At 45.2% G+C, this 15,918-nt stretch overlaps 3 non-coding genes across 3 annotated transcripts; all 3 read right to left on the bottom strand.

The window, feature by feature from the left end:
* Window positions 1–71, bottom strand: trnag-gcc (transfer RNA glycine (anticodon GCC)). The gene has a single exon. It is a non-coding gene; the product is annotated as a tRNA-Gly (tRNA).
* A 3,312-nt stretch (window positions 72–3,383) lies between these two features.
* On the bottom strand, window positions 3,384–3,465 carry trnas-gcu (transfer RNA serine (anticodon GCU)). The gene has a single exon. It is a non-coding gene; the product is annotated as a tRNA-Ser (tRNA).
* A 3,498-nt stretch (window positions 3,466–6,963) lies between these two features.
* Window positions 6,964–7,037, bottom strand: trnat-ugu (transfer RNA threonine (anticodon UGU)). Its single transcript has one exon. It is a non-coding gene; the product is annotated as a tRNA-Thr (tRNA).
* Window positions 7,038–15,918: the final 8,881 nt, after the last annotated feature.

Consider the following 15,918-nt stretch of genomic DNA (forward strand, 5'->3'; position numbering starts at 1 on the left):
TGCATTGGCCGGGAATCGAACCCGGGTCTCCCGCGTGGCAGGCGAGAATTCTACCCCTGAACCACCAATGCTCATAAAGGAGGCCTTGCTTGTTTCCATTTGAAATGATCTCTGAACGAACATGCCGTTTGCTGTTGGGATGGCCGAGTGATTGAAGCGTTGGTCTCAAAATTCCAATGGTGTTTTTCTCCCTCGATTGGAATTCTGCTCGCAGCGTCACTGTTTAAAGATCTCTTCAATGCTGAAATAGAAAAATTGGAGTTAGTTGACCGCATTTATTTCTCGCTCAGCATGACAGATATTTCAGCGTGGCCGGTGCTTTTGATTGAGTGCCCAAACTTCTCTTGAAAGATTTCAAGACCCGAGAAGGAATCTCTCCCAATCTGTAACTTAAATTCTGCTAGTTTACAAGACCTGACATTTATACTCTTTATTTTATTTTCGTGCATCTCTCTATCTCCCCCTGTCTCTGACTCTTGTCTCTCTGTGTTGTCCCCGATGTAATTCTGATCTCAACTGCAAAACCAGCAGAGAAGGGTAAAGAATAAAAAGATTGAGGCGGTTGGACAAGTAAAGGTGGAACCCAGCTGATAAATTCGGAGCTAATGTACCCACATTTATGTCTCTTCGCCCTCATAGTGAATGGAAGCAGCAATTTGAGTAAAGTGTACTTATGGTGGAGTGTAAACTATGACGATGCCGAGACAGATGACAATGTCGTTTCGGAGCAATTCATTCTGTAAAGTGTTACTTGAAAATACAAGTCGTACAATCAAAACAAATTTGATAAAGAGAGGCTAATATTGTCGATGTGAAATAATTCGTGTAGAACCTGATGTTGCTCTCCATCGTACATCGTACAAGAAAGCGAGATTGGAGGGACAGAGCGTTCTGAAAGGATGGTGGATCGGCTTCAAGGCAGCGAAATTTTACAGTGGCTGCACGGCTCTGTTGCCAGTTGGTCTTTGGGTCTGATTCTCGCTCAGGGAGTTTCACTGGTTCAAGTGCCGGATCAGCCCCATTGTGTCCCCATTTTTGGTCAAAAATCACCAATTGGCTTCTCACAGCTTTTCAGCGGTTTTGACTTATCTCCAGCAGAGCATGTTTGAGCGCCAGAGGACAGAATGCAGAGGGTTTGTCCACGCAACACACTGAGACGAAATGAAGACAAGTTTTCCAGAAGTTGTACTGACTGAAGCCGGCAAATTAATTTATCCCAACTCAGGCGGTCTCACGGGTACAGAATACAAAAGGTAAAGGATGCTGAATTGGACTGGAACCAAATCCCTGATTTCCCACCGGCAGGCGAAGATACTAACACTGAAATACTAATGCACACACAACTGCAGGCTGCACGTGTAGCGTTGGGTACATGTCCAGAAGATGCAGTCTGGCAGAGTTCCCGTGATAACCCTACGCAGTCTGCTCCACTGCCGTGCAGTTCCTGTGGGTTACGTAAGGAGTGGGTCAAACATAGCCGTGTAATTCAATGGGGGCTTGAAACCACCGCACACCGCCACTGTGAAATGCTCAAATAAATAAGAGCTGTATTTACCAGGCAGTGTTTACTCCCTCAGAGCATAAAGGATAATCCAGCCCATTGTTCAACTAAAAGATTTCACGACATGAGACTGAATTTATTTTAACCTGTACTTTAAATTCTGCTCAATCACAGAATTTGGAGATTTATAATATTTTTCTTTGCATGCATCTCTCTATCTCTGTCTGTGTTTCTTCTTTCTCTCTATTTCCCCTGATGGACTTATCAGGCTTCCTTGAACGGCCAGGTCTGGAAACCTGGGATGGGACAAGGCTGTCGGATCTTCAGTCCAGTTGCTTTATTTCGACGGGATGAGCTTTGCTATTTTTCGTCTCCGCTTTCGGAAAATATAAACCCAGATGGAAATTCCTCTCCTCGGGTCCCGTCACCTCCCGATAAAGGAAATGAACCCGATCTATCACTCGTCTTAATATCTGTATTCTCATTGCTTAAGAATAAAATTACGGGGCTACAGCTAGTCTCAGGACACATTTTAGAAGTTAACACATAACAGACTTATTCGGAAACGTGGGATTAAAGGGCAGGTGATAACCTGGGCACATAATTGGCTAAAGGGAAGGAGGCAGAGAGTAGTGGTGAACGGATGTTTTTCTGACTGGAGAGAAATATGCAGTGTGATCCCCCGGGGGTCGGTATTAGGACTATTGCTTTTCTTGTTTTTATAAATGACTTGGATGTGGGAATAGGGAGTACGATTTCGAAGTTTGCGGATGATACAAAACTTGGCAACGTAGCAAATAGTGAGGAAGATAGTAGCAGATTTCAGGAGGACACAGACAGACAAGTGAAACGGGAAGTCACGTGACAGATTTAACGCAGATCAGTTTGAAGTGATGCACTTTTGGAAGAAGAACAATTTATGGCTGGTTGCAAGAGCAGAGGGACCTGGGGTGCATATTCACAAAACAGGGCAAGTTGATAAGGCGGTTAAGCAAGCGAATGGGGTACTTCGCTTTGTAAATAGGACATTGAATATAGAAACAAGGAAGTCATACTAAACCATTACAAATCATTGGTTCGGCTCAGCTGGAATATATTGTACGGTTCTGGGCACCACACTTTAGAATGAAAAGGCATTGAAGAGGATTCAGAGCAGGTTGACCTGGATAATACCAGGGTTGAGGAACTTCAGTTATGTTGAGAGATTGGAGAAGCTGGAATTATTCCACTTACAGCAGAGAAGGTTAAGGAGTGAATCTAATGGATGTATTCAAAGTAATGAGTGGTTTTGAAAGATCAAGTAGGTCGGAATTGCTTCCTCTGGCAAGTGGGTCAGTAACCAGAGGTCATTGATTTAAAATAATTGGCAAAAGAACTAGAGGGGAGTTGAGGAGAATTTTAAACGTGAAATTCGGCTTTTCTATTCCCTTATGAATATCGCAGATTATAATGTACAGGCGGGGTGGGACTGAATGGGGGATAGAGTGCGGAGATTGGAATGGAAGCTCATCAGAATGAACTTGGTCTCATCAGTTTTTGTTATTTTTCCTACCAGATGCCCGAAGCAGGCGGTGAACCTTCTTCTCGAGAGAGGATCGTCATTTCAGTTCAGAAGGAAAAAGGTATCAAGAAAATCGGGTGACACAGACACGGAATGATCCGGACATAAATCATCATTATGGTACATAAGTTTTTCTGACGTTGACGATAAGATTTGCTCCTTTTACAATGACTCCGCTTTTCTCTTTGATACTTCGCGGCCATTCTCACTTCAACACGTTCGTGGAAGGAACTTTTGCAAAAACCTCTGCCCGCCGTTTCGAGAAGGATGGGACTTTAACCAGACCTGCTGAATGAGGGAAAGAAGACTTAAACACAATAACGACGAGGGTGAGATTCGAACCCACGCGTGCAGAACACAATGGATTAGCAGTCCATCGCCTTAACCTCTCGGCCACCTCGTCACATGAGGAAAGCTGCGAAATCCCTTTTATTCAAAATGAAAATACTGGTTATGTTGCCAATCTGAAACAAAAACAGTGAATGTGGATATCCTCAGCAGGTCAGGCAGAATCTTTAGATATAGAAACAGAGTTAACGTTTCAGGTGGATGACCATCACATGAGTATTACATCACACTCCTGACTTGCGCCTTGCAGATCGTAGAACAGCTTTGGAGAGTCACGAGGTGAGTCACTCACCGCAGAACATCCAGCCTCTGACCTGCTCTTACAGCCACAGTATTTATGTGGCTGGCCCAGTTAAGTTTCTGGTCAATGGTGATCCTCAGGATGTTACTCGGGGGGATTCGGCGATGGTAATGCCATGGTAATGGGAATCTCCCACAGAAGAGATTTACTGGAAAGATTCCAGGGATGAGGGTCTTTAGTTCCATGGATAGACTGGAGAAGCTGAGGTTGTTCTCCTTCGAACAGAGACGGTTGCGAGGAGATTTGATAGAAGTATTCAAAATCACGAAGAGAGTAGACAGAGAGAAACTGATCCCGTTGGCGGAAGGGTCAAGGACCAGAGCACATAGATCTCAGGTCTTTGGCAAAAGAACCAAAGTTGAAGGAAAAACTTTTTTTACACAGCGAGTGGTTATGATGTGGAATGCACCGCCCGAGGGGGTCTTGGAGGCAGATTCAATCATGGCCTTCAAAAGGGAACTGGATAAGTATTTGAAAGGAAAAAAATACAGGACTACAGGGAAAGGGTGGGGGAGTGGGTCTTGCTGAATTGCTCTTGCAGAGAGCCGGCAAGGACTCAATGTGCCGAATGGCCTCTTTCCGTGCTGTAACATTTCTATGATTCTATTCTATTTGTAGGAGGCGATGCTAAACGACCGGAGCGTGACGTCAATCGACCTGCTCATGTCCATTCCCTGATAATGAATCCTCGAGTGAGGGAAAGAAGAAATACATAATTATTGTACATATTTTTTATCTTATGCTGACCATAAGAGATACTTGATTTACCAGGGGGCCATTGTGCACTTTGATTGATAATTCACCTAGATCACACCTGACAGTCCCAACACCTCCGTGCAAGAAACAGTTTTGGTGCTAATTTGACTTTGCTGATTTGAGCAAACAGATGTTCGCCAGCAATGCGGAAAGGCACTTCTTAGAAAAGAAGGATTTTTGGTGAAGAGAACAAACTGAACAGCGCCAGCAAATTCTTACAGCGGTGGAATTCGAAACCTTGTAATTCAGAGATCAAATCTAACATTTTCGAAAACGAAGCCACTGTCCCACATGGCAATCGATTCGTTGCGGCTGAAAGATGTCATGGAGCTGAAACGTTACCTCTGGCTCTTTCTCCACAGGTTCTGCCTGACCTGCTGAGTGTGTTCAGCATTTTCTGGTTTCATTTTTATGATTTCAGAATGGCTGTTTTCCTGAAAACACCCAATTTGACCCAAGGACGCAGCTCGCACTTCACTTTCCCAACGCGCTTTAAAGTCTGTCGTTTCCAAACAAAATCCCTTCCACGCCGGACATTCAAAGGATCTTTCGCTCACTGCCAACCTCCTGTAATCGACACTTTTTCACCACTGCCGCTCTTTGCATTTCTCCTCATTCCTTTTCAATCGGACATTTCCACAGACCTGTTAAAATTAAGTGGAACATTTCCGACCTGACTGCAACGCCCAGATTGCCAAAAGTGCACATTTCAGCCGTCATTCGCAGCGATGTCGCGCCGCCCGTCTCTCCCGCACATCAACTGCTCGGGGAAAAGCGCCAACGACCATGGAAACAAAACCCAGTTCTTCAGTTAACATCCCCCGTGTCACAAAATACCCCATGGAAATTTCACGAGAAGTATGCCTCTGTCCTTCCGATTGCCAGCCCTGCTTTATTCGTTCTTGTCTCTGGAGCAGTCTCGCAGGTGGGAATGTTTCAAGGCAAAAATGAACATTGGTGCGAACGGGACATGTGTCCCCGAGTAACAGCGGTCGATGTGGAGCAAACTTAAAGACATAAGAATGTGAAAGTGAATGTTAGAGTCGGTAAGGCCGCAGTAAAGTCTAAATGAAATGGACCATGATTGTGGAAGGAAAAAAATCTGGAAGAAGCGGCGGGTCTGAATTTTGGATCTTTCAGCAGAGACACATGAGAGAACAAAGACAGGATACAGACAAAGGTGTTGGAGGCAGAAAGCAAAAGAACGAATTAAGAGGAATGAAAAGAGAGTGAAAGAAAGGATGGGATAGAAGGCGATGAAAGAAAGAAAGAAAGAAAGAAAGAAAGAAAGACGGGAGAGAGAAAGACAAACGTGCAATACTCACCCGGCAAACGGGCGCTGCTCCCAATCGGCTGCACTTCGCCCCACTGACCCTCGTCCCATTCATAACATCCTACAATACACTGTCAATGCTGTGCAGTGAAACAGAGAATTTCAAGGTACAAAGACACTCACACCGTCCTACAATACACTTTCAATACCTGTGCAGTGAGACAGCGAGTTTCAAGGTATAGAGACATTCACACACCGTCCTACGATACACTTTCAATACCTGTGCAGTGAGACAGCGAGTTTCAAGGTATAGAGACACTCACACACCGTCCTACGATACACTTTCAATACATGTGTCGTGAGACAGCGAGTTTCAAGGTATAGAGACACTCACACACCGTCCTACGATACACTTTCAATACCTGTGCAGAGAGACAAAGAGTTTAAAGGTACAGAGACACTCACACACCGTCCTACGATACACTTTCAATACATGTGAAGTGAGACAGCGAGTTTAAAGGTATAGAGACACTCACCTTTTTGTTCAAAAGTAGCACATCCCAGGAATAAGAGAGACCGAGGGTCAGTTTCCCCCTCCTGATGTAGCTGAGGCTTGTCAGTCAAGAGTCCCCTCCTCCCAGTATTGGCTGTGGAGGAAGTACAGTGTAGATTTAATGGAATACCTTCAGCCTGACCGAGGTTATTCTGACTGGCCAGTTATTACTCGATCTATCCCTTTCTCCCTTTTTAAACAACGGTACATCTTTAGCAGTCCTCCAATCCTCCGGCATCACACCTGTAACCAGAGATGATTGGAAAATGATGGTCAGAGCATCCGTTATTTCCTTTCTTGCTTCTATTAACAACCTGGGATATATTTCATCCGGGCCTGGGGATTCAGGCGGAATGATTTGGGTACTTTCTATTTTCTGTTTGCAAAAGTTTGCACCGCTGGTCAAGATCACAAGTCTCGGTCAAAATTAGGACAACTTCCGGGTTTAAACCTCAAATCGTGAATTATACCACAACTCCAACGAGCCCAAAAACAAATAAATTAACGTGTTACAGACACATTCTATGAGAGGTCTGTCTGTCCAATGAAAGGGCGTTTTTGATCAGTCATTCTGATATCCGTTTCCTCCTGAAACTTGAACAAATGCAAATTCCACACTCTTATTTTGTCGTTTAATTCCACAAATTAGGTGAAAACAATGAATTACGAAAGGCACTGCTGGGAGTTGAACCCAGGATCTTCTATTTACAAGACAGATGCTTTAACCAACTAAGCCACAGCGCCACTTGATACCATTGATCGCCCACCTCCTCTCACTAATATCTATCAGTGACACGTTACTGTCTGTTTGGGGTTCAGACCGTTTTATCTTTGTCTATTTCGCTTGTCCGTTAACCTGTGCATCCCAATTTCGCTTGCATTTCTCTCTGTTCAACTTTGTGTATCCCTCAGTGCGTTGATACACGGATGATTATGTGTGCTTGTGTTTGTTACATTAAATAAATTAGGGGTTCAGACAATTCTCGCTCTGACATTGGACAACCGTTGACCCAAACTTTACAGCGAAGTGTTGTTTATTATGGTGCCGAAACTAAAAAATCGTAAGAGGTCCAAAAAGGGAAAAAGAGATAAACTTGTGAGGGAAAATATTGACAACAATCAAGGTTTTTACACGTATATTAAGAGAAAGAAGGGTGACTAAGAGTAACGTGGGCCCCTTAAAGACAGATGGAGGTGATATTGTAATTGAAAATCAGGAAATGCCAGAGTTGCTAAATATTTACTTTTCATCGGTCTTCACAGAAATGGATGGGGCTAACATACCAGAGACACGAGGAAAACTGAAAATAAATCAAGGGGATTCGTATAAGTAAAATAATGGTAATGGAGAAAATAATGAGACGAAAGATAGACAAATCTCCAGGACCTGATGGTTACCATCCCAGGGGACTAAGAGGAATAGGCGAGGAAATGGTACATGTTTTAGTCATGATCGTTCAAAAGCCTCTTGATTCAGGAATTGTTCCTTTGATTGAAACATTGTCACTCTCACTCCATTATTTAGGATGGGTAGGAGAGATAAAGTTAGAAATTAAAGACCCATTAGTCTGAAGTCTGTTGTGGGGGAGTTACCAGTATCTGTTATTAGGGAAATAATGACTGAACACTTGGATAAATATGAAGTCATCAGCGAGAGCCAGCATGGATTTGTAAAGGGTAAGTCAAGTCTAACAAAACTAGTTGAACTTTTTGAAGGTGTAACTGACGTGGTAGATAATGGAGTTTCCTTGGGTGTTATATAATATTCACTTCCAGATGCATTCGATAAGGTACCACATAAGAAGCTGTGAACAACAATGAGAGTGCGTAGAATTTAAGGCAACCTAATGAAATGGGTTCGGAGTTGGTTAGAAGGTGGGAGACAGAGAGCCAGAATAATAAGGTATGTACTCAAATTGGCAGGATGTGATCAGTGCTGGGGCATGAGCTTTTGACTATATGTATAAATAACGTAGGTGAAGGTATAGGAAGCCGTATCGCCACGTTTGTCGCTAGCATCAAATTAGATATCACAGTGAGCAGCGTTTCTGGGTGTATAAGGTTGTGGTGCAATCGGTCAGCCTGCGGTAATTAGAGGGTTCTAGAAATACCCAGGTTATGAATTCGAGTCGCACCTTGGATAGACAAACCTTCCAATCCGAGCATTTTGACCGGAGTTCAAGGTGCAACTGGCATGTTCCATAAGGCATCTACTTCTCAGTGTTCCCATGTAGGCACTTGTGGGTACTTGAGTTCCTCTGGCCGACCGTCTTGCAATAGCAGGTGCGAGTTTACTTGTTTATAAGGGAAGAGGGGCCGATCAGCGACAGCTGATATGGCAAAGCGGCCGACACGAAGTCCTTAAATCTAAAGAACCAAACACACAAATCTTCTTTTCGTTGAGTGGATATTCGTCGATTGGAAGTTTCGTGTGAGGAAAATTTGGAAGGGAAATCTGCTGCCTGGTGTCACTGTGTAACGGGTGAAACTATTCAGTTTACAGATGTTAATACGCTGAAAGGTCGAGAGGTTTATTCCAGCTCCCGTGTGGGACAAGTTTAGCTTTTGAGCCACTGGGTAAAGTGTTATTTTAATTGGTGCTAACGATTGACAAGACATTTGGCACAAACAAACAGAATTGTAAACTCACGAGTTCGCTCTCCACGTTTCTTACATCATGTTCAACAGAAACAAGGAATCCCCTCAACACGTCACTGAGAATTTTCAAAAAGGGATCCTCATCATGGTTCAACGTCAACGAGGGATAATTCCGAGCACAGGAATCTGCATAATGGAAACTTTTCTAATCGCGAGTCCGGGTAGCTCAATCGGAAGAACATCGGACTTTAAAAACCGATAATGATCTGAAGGTTCAAAGTCTGGTTCAGGCTGTAAATTTTGAAACAGCTGGCAAGTTCTGCCTTTGCAGCGGAGCAACAACTGCGGGACAGACGAGGCCTGCGATGTGCTGTCAAAGCTTCGGTGGTATCCTGTTTCCCAGGGATGGACAGAAATGCGCTTTCTTCGGCGGCATTCGCTTCTTTCCGCCAGCAACGTGTGATTGGAGAGAGCGGGGCCGGACAGGCGGCCTGAATGTTGTTGCTGTCGTGGCTTCACTCAATCCGGGAGCTGGGGAACATCAAAATCGAAAAACTGATGGATGCAGTGCTGTTTAGAACTGCAGTTATTAACCGATTGTAAACAATTTTACAACACCAAGTTATAGTCCAGCAATTTTATTTTAAATTCACAAGCTTTCGGAGATTTCCTCCTTCCTCAGGCAAATGTTTCAAGAGCTCCTTGAAGCCTACGCATTTATACATATAGAACAATACATGGTGTTTACAGACTGCCCCTGCAACTGCCCGTTGCCAAGGCAATCACCGTGTTCAGACAGAGAGGTGTCACCTGCAGAACCCCCGAATACACATTCAACAAAAAAACAAACAGGGAAAAAAAACAGAGAAAAAAAAACACAGAGAGAGGCAGAAACCTCCGGAAGGCAGAGAGAGCCAGCAAATGACCCATTATATTAAAAACAGATAACATTTGTTCGCTGGTGGGGTAACGTGTAGCGTGACATGAACCCAAGATCCCGGTTGAGGCCGTCCTCGTGGGTGCGGAACTTGGCTATCAATTTCTGCTCGACGATTTTGCGTTGTCGTGTGTCTCGAAGGCCGCCTTGGAGTACGCTTACCCGAAGGTCGGTGGATGAATGTCCATGACTGCTGAAGTGTTCCCCGACTGGGAGAGAACCCTCCTGTTTGGCGATTGTTGCGCGGTGTCCGTTCATCCGTTGTCGCAGTGTCTGCATGTTCTCGCCAATGTACCATGCTCTGGGGCATCCTTTCCTGCAACGTATGAGGTAGACAACGTTGGCCGAGTCACAGGAGTATGAACCATGCACCTGGTGGGTGGTGTCCTCTCGTGTGATGGTGGTATCTGTGTCGATGATCTGGCATGTCTTGCAGAGGTTACCGTGGCAGGGTTGTGTGGCGTCGTGGACGCTGTTCTCTTGAAAGCTAGGTAGTTTGCTGCGAACGATGGTCTGTTTGAGGTTGGGTGGCTGTTTAAAGGCGAGTAGTGGAGGTGTGGGGATGGCCATAGCGAGGTGTTTGTCCTCATTGATGACATGTTGAAGGCTGCGGAGAACATGGCGTAGTTTCTCCGCTCCGGGGAAGTACTGGACGACAAAGGGTACTCTGTTGGTTGCGTCCCGTGTTAGTCTCCTGAGGAGGTCTATGCGATTTTTTGCTGTGGCCCGTCGGAACTGTCGATCGATGAGTCGAGCGTCATATCCCGTTCTTACTAGGGCGTCTTTCAGCGTCTGTAGGTGTCCATCGCGTTCCTCCTCGTCTGAGCAGACCCTGTGTATTCGCAGGGCCTGTCCATAGGGGATGGCCTCTTTGACGTGGTTAGGGTGGAAGCTGGAAAAGTGGAGCATCGTGAGGTTGTCCGTGGGCTTGCGGTAGAGTGAGGTGCTGAGGTGCCCGTCTTTGATGGAGATTCGTGTGTCCAAGAAAGAAACTGATTCTGAGGAGTAGTCCATGGTGTGCTTGATGGTGGGATGGAACTTGTTAATATTATTGTGTAGTCTCTTTCGTGATTCTTCGCCGTGGGTCCATATAAAGAAAATGTCGTCGATGTATCTGGTGTATAGTGTTGGTTGGAGGTCTTGTGCAGTGAAGAAGTCCTGCTTGAACTTGTGCATGAAAATGTTGGCGTATTGGGGTGCGAATTTGGTCCCCATGGCTGTTCCGTGTGTTGGGGTAAAGAACTGGTTATCGAAGGTGAAGACATTGTGATCCAGGATGAAGCGGATGAGTTGTAGGATGGCGTCTGGAGATTGGCTGCTGTTGGTGTTGAGTATTGATGCTGTCGCAGCGATGCCGTCATCGTGGGGGATACTGGTGTAGAGTGCCGAGACGTCCATCGTGGTGAGAAGTGTTCCTGGTTCAACTGGTCCGTGGGTACTGAGTTTTTGTCGGAAGTCTGTAGTTTCGCGACAGAAGCTGGGGGTTCCCTGTACGATGGGTTTCAGGATGCCCTCGATGTATCCAGAGAGGTTCTCACACAGGGTTCCGTTGCCTGATACGATATGACGTCCGGGTGTGTTGGCTTTGTGTATCTTTGGGAGGCAGTGGAAGTCTCCCAAGCGGGGAGAACGTGCGATGAGAGCGCGTAGGATGCTTTGAAGGTCTGGATCGAAGGTCTTGATCAGTTTGTTGAGCTGGTGTGTGTGTTCTTTGGTTGGATCTGCGGGTAACCGTCTGTAGTGTTCCTGGTTGTCCAGTTGTCGGTATGCTTCTTTGCAATAGTCCGTTCTGTTCTCTATGACAATGGTTTCTCCTTTGTCCGCTGGTTTGATGACGATGTTGCGGTTGGTCTTGAGAGCGTTGATGGATTTGCGTTGTGCTCGGGTTACATTCTGGACTGTCTTCTGAGTGCGGCTGATGAATCTGTCATTGACGCATTTCCTGACAGCTTGAGCATACATGTCAAGCTGAGGGCAGCGACCCTCTGGAGGAGTCCAGTGAGACTCTTTCCTCTTCGGTTGCTGTACCGCGGATCGCTCTGTCTGCTGTTCCGGATCGTTGATTGTCTCATTGGGTTCGCTGCTGAAATCTTGGGGTTTGTGGAAGTATTCCCGGAGCCTCATTCTCCTGATGAATTCCTCTGTGTCCGGCGCGAGACTAGTGGGGTCCATTTTGGTCGTGGGGCAGAAATTGAGCCCTCGGCTGAGAACTTCGATTTCGTCTGGTTGAAGGGTGTGGTCGGACAAATTGACGACAGACTTCCATGTGGTTGCAACCGTGGTACCAGGGGAAGCTTGGTCGATGCTGGTGGTGATGCCGAGTTTCTCAAGCATCCTGCTCTTGGTTTGCATGCAGGAAGCGTAGTTCTGTTGCCTCGTCTGTTTGGCGGTGTCTCGTAGCTGGTCTGCTGTGTCCTGAGTACAGGTTGACAGTATGGACTCTATCTTGGTTTCGAGGTTGCGGCGTCTGTTGGAGAGCTGGTGTATGAGATGGTTGCGGAGTGTGCGAGAGGTACGAAGGCAGAGTCTCTCAGCGTAGTCTGTGTTGTATATCGACTTGAGTGGGTTCGTGATCTCTTGTCCTTTCGGGATCTTGTCTGCTTTCTTTCAGCTCTGTAGAAACTTGATGTCTGTGTCGATATGCGTGATCTTCTTGGAGATTCTCTCCACTTTTAGCCGGCAGTTTGTGGTGTCGATAGTGGCCACGATGTGGAGATGCCGATGATGGACTGGGGTGGACAAATGTAAGGAGATGCACAACATCCGGTTATAGTCCAACAAAGAAAGTCAAGGCTAAACCTTTACCAATTACTCGTTAGGCCTCAGCTGGAGTACGTTGTTCAATTCTGGGCACCACCATTGAGGAAGGATGAAAATGCTTTGGAGACGGTACAAAGGCAGTTTACCAGGAAGATACCAGGGATGAGGGACTTCAGTTATGTGGAGAGATCGGAGAAGCTGTGATTGTTCTTCTTAGAGCAGAGAAGGTTAAGTGGAGACCTAATAGAGGCATTCAATATCATGAGGGGTTTTGATAGAGCAAGGAGGACGAGCCTGTTTCCTCTGGCAAGCGGGTCGGTAACCAGAGGTCTTAGATTGAAAATAGTTGTCAAAAGAACCAGAGGGGAATTGAGGAGAATTTCTTTCCACACAGAGGGTTCTTAAGAGATGGAACGCACAACCTGATAGGGTGGTGGAAGCAGATTGCACATGATCTTTCAAACGGGAATTGAACATTTATGTGAAGAGGACTAAATTGCAGAGCTATCGGGGTAAAGTGGGACTAAATTGGACTGAACTTTCGAAGAGCCGGCACAGGCACGACGTGCCGAATGGCCTCCTGCCGTGCTGTAAAATTCTATGATTCTATGGTTCCACAAACCTAAAACTTCTCTCATCTAGAAGATGTCACCAGGCGGTGGCTATATTTTACGTGTTTCTGTCCTTCTGAAGTGTGATCGAACCGTACCAGAAGTTTCCTACAATTAGTAAGGAAGGAAGGTATCTGTGTAAATATCAGATATACACGTGGATGGTACCGTGGGAACCAGATACACTGCTCATTCCAGTTACTTGTTTGGCAGGAAACAGCGATCATTCTCTTCATCTGTACTTGCCTGAAGGAAAATGAAACAAACTAAACTGCTCAGTTCTTTGTTATCGCTTCTTCTCCTGGTTTACGTCCACTCACCGAGAATGTGACGGAGAGATTGAGAGATTGCATTGGCTTTTTACTTTGTAATCTATTATCCTTTGTAATTCTTGTAAGAGACGGGTCCAACCCAACTGTCATGTGCCTGACATTCTCATTGCTACTAAGATGTGCTATAAATGAGTTTCTCCGAATTGCACATTGCGGACAAAAGCTGACCACCGAAACTTGCTCTCATACCAGCTTCGCATCGCATCTTTGAGTGGGAGGTGGGTTGCTGTTTGAAAGTAAAGATGCTTGTAAAATCAGCCGTCCAGAGCAGTAACCGCGAAATGTATTCAGGACACTTTCTGTGAGAGGCCTGTCTGCAGAACGAAAGAGGACTTCCGCACTGTAATTCTGGAATCCTTTCCTTGTTGGCTTCTCAACCGATACAAATACCGACCAGTGATCTTTTGTTGCTTAAATTCACAAAGTGCTAAATACCACTATGGAAACAAAAATACACCGCTGGGAGTCGAACGCAGAATCGCCTGTTTATGAAACAAGCGCTTTGACCAGCTGAACCACGGTGCAAAATCACGTTGCGAAGCCAACACATCTTCGCACTGACACCTGTGAGCTGCCGAAGAGCAGAGAAGGTTAATTTGAGGAATGCGGGGCCATTTTGAAGTCATCGATTTCTTTTGTCGATTTCTCTGTGTTTTCCGATACTGTCTGTGTCTCTCGCTGTGTTTTTCTTTTTGAGTCCATCTGTGAGTTAATTTTGATTTATTGCCTGTGTTTGTGTTTGTGTTTATTTCTTACGTGAAATAAATGAGGAGATGAAACAGTGCTCCCTTTGACACTGGGGAACTAAGGAACCAAACTTAATCGCAAGATATTGTTTGTTTTGATACAGTAAATAAAATATGACACCTTGAATGATTTCGGTTCAGTTATGTGCAAAAAACCTGAAACTGTGACCCGAAGATATTTCGAACACGTCGCCTTGTAAGTTGTTGTCAGAAACGTTACGTTTGCACCTCAAGGTGTGTTTAATTTCGACAGGGAATGTTTCGCTAGTTTCGTATTATATAATTTGCGTTAAATTAATGAAATCTGAAATAATCGCAGCGACCATTACAACAGTCTAAACCATTCTAATATTAACGGTAACAGAAGATGTTGAGAACAGTATCGAATATTCTGCAGGATAATGAATATAAACAGAAGGAATAGTCGCCAATAATTCCAGTAGGGAGTGGTTAGAATGTGGGACGCGCGACCACAAGGAATAGATGAAGAAAATAATATCGATGCATTGAAGAGGAAGCGAGATAAGCCCATGAGGGAGACAGGAATAGAAGGGTATCCTGATATGTTTAGATGAAGTAGGGAGGGAGGAGGCTCGTGTGGAGCATAAACGCCGGCAGACACCAGTTGGGCCGAATGGCCTGCTTCTGTGTTCTTGTTTCGATGAAACTCGATGAATATTTTTTGGTGTTCTGCTCCCACGTGACGCTGAGAGCCACAGTCTCTACTTCCTTCCCGCCCAGTGCAGAAACCTTGGGCGGGAGGTTAGGCCGTTGGACTCGACACTCACTGCGGTTATTCCCCGCTCAGGTTCTCGCCTTGATTGCAGAGCATTCTCTCAACAATCTAAGTTTCTATTTTGAATTTGAATCCTCTCCCTGTGAAGAACAGGATTCAAAAAACGGCTAGAATTCGTTCGGCTGCGTTTGGTTAAAAAATCCTGTTTATATTTTGATGCAAAGCTTGTTGCAGTTAATTGGAAACATGAATAATATTTCAGCGTAAATCGGATTTCGTGGCAGTTATTAATTAGAAATATTTCTATCTTCTTCAATGTTTTTTTTATGAATTGGAGATTTTTGATTAAAACTGTCCGCTTCATGCGGGACTTGGACACTGGGCTTCTCGTATTTCAATCAGTGCAAGTCCCTATGCTGGCGACTCATGCAACTTTATTAGAAGCATTAAATTGTTGGGATTGGAACCCACGCCTACAGGGAAGATTGCGACATGAGCTCAGCACCTTACACCCTGGAGGCCATTCTGACACCTGGAGCTGTTACACTGAAGCCCAGAGAACTCTCAAGAAGGTGCCTCATCATCTGCTTCACACAAAATTCAATCTGCTGGACGTCCAGTTCTGCCAGACTGCATGTTCTTTCATACAGGTTTCCAACTGGACAAAACACTATTCTGCCGTGCGAGCATTGGTGCTTCAGAGGTACTATTCTTGCTTGTAGTAATTCTATTCCTGTAACAGTAGATCCTGAAGTGCAGGGTGGAAAGTATCGTGTCTGAGTCGTCGAAGGCGCTGTTTTAAAGCTGCAGTTAAATCCCACATTTTTTAGATGGATCAAAATCATAGCCTGTGGCTGCAAAACCACAGCCTCGCTCCTGGAAATAAGTAATGCTGAAGCGCTGCT

This window comes from Heptranchias perlo, chromosome 20 (genome assembly GCF_035084215.1).
Source record: "Heptranchias perlo isolate sHepPer1 chromosome 20, sHepPer1.hap1, whole genome shotgun sequence".
Classification (NCBI taxonomy): domain Eukaryota; kingdom Metazoa; phylum Chordata; class Chondrichthyes; order Hexanchiformes; family Hexanchidae; genus Heptranchias; species Heptranchias perlo.